This window comes from Bidens hawaiensis, unplaced genomic scaffold, assembly GCF_021521415.1.
Source record: "Bidens hawaiensis isolate Kalapana, Puna unplaced genomic scaffold, B.hawaiensis_p1.1 tig00068432_1, whole genome shotgun sequence".
Classification (NCBI taxonomy): domain Eukaryota; kingdom Viridiplantae; phylum Streptophyta; class Magnoliopsida; order Asterales; family Asteraceae; genus Bidens; species Bidens hawaiensis.
In genome coordinates, this window is record NW_027502080.1 from 6,146 (window position 1) to 10,298 (window position 4,153).

At 32.7% G+C, this 4,153-nt stretch overlaps 1 pseudogene across 1 annotated transcript; it reads left to right on the top strand.

The window, feature by feature from the left end:
- The first annotated feature begins 1,268 nt into the window (after window positions 1-1,268).
- Window positions 1,269-3,555, top strand: LOC143605154 (branched-chain-amino-acid aminotransferase-like protein 2; annotated as a pseudogene). The gene is made up of 10 exons (XR_013148450.1): window positions 1,269-1,340; window positions 1,409-1,460; window positions 1,587-1,672; window positions 2,329-2,382; window positions 2,515-2,598; window positions 2,708-2,779; window positions 2,872-2,952; window positions 3,071-3,105; window positions 3,290-3,430; window positions 3,502-3,555. The product of XR_013148450.1 is annotated as a branched-chain-amino-acid aminotransferase-like protein 2 (transcript).
- Window positions 3,556-4,153: the final 598 nt, after the last annotated feature.

A 4,153-nucleotide genomic window follows, 5' to 3' on the forward strand; every position in this document is an offset into this window, starting at 1 on the left:
CAAAGTTGCGTACTCGTCGATAGCTTTAGCTGAAAAAAAGAACAGTACATGAAACATTAGTAGTCCAAAATTCAGAAAATACCTGTTTTATAACTACCAACATTATGAAGTCAAAACAAATGTGGTAAAATTTTAAAGAAAACTGCATTTGTGAAGGACTTACTAAGCACATCTCCAATTCTTCCTAGCATGTTTCGTTTGCGAACTTTGTTAGAATTAGAATACGAATTCAAGTGTTAATATGTTTGGTTGAAGAGTGCTTTCAATCCACTCGACCGGTTTTTACAGAAGTTATTAGCCAAACTATTAACTACAGTTTTAAGGAATGACAAACCAAACCAGTTGCTCGTAAAAGCTTAACTTTGGTGCTTTTTTATTGTTTTTTTCAAATCATTAGTTTATATTAAATTAGAAAGAAGGTTCCAATTTTCAAACAAACCAAACAATTATAGCACGTAACTACACAAGTTACCCATTTTAAGGGTTCAGCTATTGCGGTATCTATCGATTTTTTTTTATTAAAAACAGTTATAATGATTTAGATGTTTTATATATTCTAAAACGGAAAAAAAATATGTATATACATAATAATGATTTAGATGTTTTATATATTCTAAAACAGAAAAAAAAATATGTATATACATAAACAGTAAAGGTTGGCGAACCAAACTACCATGTAACTGAAAACAGATATGAAACAAATGCATAACTACTCATTTTGTTGCCAATCATTATTCAAGTTTGTGATGAGAATACATTCCACCTGATTATAACCTCTTCACATAATATGTTTATCAAATAGTACGAAAAAGTTTAGCAACTTGTGTAACCGATAACTGCTACCGCAAGTTTGTCAAAAGAGATAATTAATTGCCATGCATCATCATTACAAGCTGATCAAACAAGACTATTAATCATTCAGTGATGAAAACAAACAAAATGTGCTCCATGCTATGAAACAAAATCTCCAGCCAATAAGCATGCATCACATTCATTTCAAAACACACAAAAGTGTACAAAATTATTTAAAAAAACACGTCTAAGATGTTGCTTTCTTGAATATAAAGATTAAACCACGGGTGATCTACAGACACTGGTTAACAAACACTGACGTACCTCAAGATTAAATTTAAGAAAATCAAGGAGGGACAAATGACGGTTTGTTAGATACCTAATCAATAAAGAAAAATTCAATCAAACATTGAACGAACATGCAATTTAAAGTCATCAAACTGAAGTAAATGAATAGAGTATAGACATAGTTGTATATGCATAAACTAACTAGAAACGGGATGTTCAACAATTCACATATTCGTTTAAGTTTGACACGTGGCAAAAAGGTTCTTCTTTTGTCACCCTACTCTTGATACATTATACATTAGTTATAACATCATAAATCTTCATGCAGGTTACTTCAGGAATGAGCCCGGGTTTTAATCTTTATGGATGCACCTTGATAGGTATGCCAAAAAGTAGTTGATAACAAAATTCCATTTTATAATATAATTGTATATATATAGTTTATAAATCTTTAACAGATTTGGATAGTTTAATTATATTACTTTTTATTTTATTATATTATGCAGTTCTTGCAGAGTGGAAACCACCAGTTTATGATAATACAGGCGGTATTACTTTAGTGACAGCCACCACTCGTCGCAATTCACCAAATGTGAGCCTTATGATTCGGTGCTGGGTGTTTTGGTAATGGGTTAACCACGTGCTCGGGTCAAAACGGTTATTTTTGGTGCATGTTGACCGCAATCACTTTTCGTCCCAATTAGACTTGTAAGTTGTAATAAACGAGCGAACATGAGCACATGTCTTGTTCGTCGAACGTTCGTTCATTTAAATTCGTTTATTTTCGCCCGTTTACGTATGTTCATTAATGTTTGTTAGTTTACGTCTGTTCATTTACGTTCGTTAATATATTCATTTAAATATTTTAGGCCCAACAAATTGTTATTCATGTTTACTTATAATTGGTTTTACCTCACTTGTATATGTTTACCTATGTTCAGTTATGTTTGTTCATTTACGTCATGAATTGCTTGTTATGCTGTTAATGACCGGACATATATGAACACGAACAGGTCCATTTCCTTAATGAATGATCACAATAAGAAAACTTCGTTCGTTTAATTGTTCGTGTTTGATAGTTTGTTCGGTAAAGGTTAATTAAATAAACACAAACATGCCCTGTTCGTGTTCATTAGGTTTGTTTACATAGTCCAAACTGTTTTAACTTTCGTTTTAAATGATTATTTTGTCATTATTATAATATTTGTATTATTCCAGTAATAAAATAATTTTTAACTTCCTTGCTAGAATTTGGATTCCAAAATTCACCATAACAACCTCCTGAACAATATACTTGCGAAGGTAACTTTTTTTCTTTTCCTTGTAATTTATTGTTTTCTATTATTCCAGTATCATTATATGACTGCCTATATATATATATATATTATGGTTTTCAAAAGTGGTTTAGATTAAAAGTTTATTAAATTGATGTAGATAGAAGGGAACAATGCAAATGCTGATGATGCAATCATGCTTGACAAAGACGGTTATGTGTCGGAAACAAACGCAACAAACATTGTAAACTCGTGTTTCATCTTTTCTAATCATTTGACATTAGTGCATTATTTATTATTGTATTTTATTATTTAGTAATTCAACTTGTATTTTTTAATTTCTTGCATTGCAGTTCTTGGTGAAGAAAGGTATTGTTATGACCCCTCATGCTGATTACTGTCTTCCAGGCATCACTCGAGCAACTGTACGAATTTACATATTACACCCTTACAAATTGTCTGAGTTTTCAAATTCCACCAACTGGAAAATTTAAATTTAAATTTGTTATTGTTTTAGGTCATGGAGCTTGTGAAGAAGGAAAACTTGGTTTTGGAGGAAAGGCGCATTAGTTTATCTGAATTTCATACTGCGGATGAGGTTTAATTCAAAGAAAAATATATTTGAATCTTATGCACATTTTTAATGCTCAAATAGATAAATGAGTTTTTATAATATAAGTGTAACATTCCTATAAAAATATGGTGTTTCATTGCAGGTATGGACTACTGGAACTATGGAGAACTCAGCCCGGTATGTAACCTTTTGGCATGAAACTTGTAACGGTCAAAGTCCAAGTCGGTGCACAACTTTCCGACCCACCGATTTTGTCACCTATAAGGATGATCAAGCATGACATGTTTTTATGCTACTTCTTGTTTGTTAAAACAAAAGTGATTTTTGGCTAACTTGTACATGACTGTTGTGATGATAACAGGTTATAAGGATTGATGGACGTGTAGTTGGTGACGGTACAGTGGGACCCGTTACTAAAAGACTGCAAAATTCTTTTAAAAAACTGACTGAAGGACTTGGAGTGCCTATACCTACTTATAATCAATCAGCCTGAATCATGAAGGTATGCTAACTATATTTTGCCAATTAATATCATCAACAAACAAAGAAATTATATAATGGCAGCATTAGCAGGAGACTGGACTGGTTGACCATGATCGAGATCAAAGTTCAATTCGAGAGTTTATATGATTATTATCCTACTGCCAAGAAACATACTCGGTATCGTCTACAAATTATGTGAGGGGAAAAAACATGTTTCACATTGAACCGACAACATTAAAAGTTGAAACTATCTCTATGTCAAATTACTCTCTGTTGGATGCTGGTCAATAACTATTGATTTAGAACAAAAGTTTTAAATCTTATTGTGAGTCGTCTTCAATTTTTAAGCTAGATGTACAATGAGAAAAATCAGATTCTTCATCTGATGTTTCTGGTAGACCACTTCCACTTTGACTTGCAACAAGTCTGACTCCTAACCCACTACATGCTTGACTAATACACGAGCTAGGTCCAAGTACCAAGGTTGTGATGCTAATAAAAAATGAAACCGCTTTGTATGTCTCATGCCACCATTCAGTGTGCCACAATGAATTAAATGAAACATACAAAAACCATGTATACTTGTTACACCGTTAGCTTCATCACTTGCGTCCCAAACCACGTCATCTTCATAATCCGTACTTATCACCTGCTTCATACTTAGAGAGCTCAAGTCGCGGCCAGCATACACAACAGCACACATTAGGTATCCATTGAAGTCGTTGCACTAGTGCAATTTTCC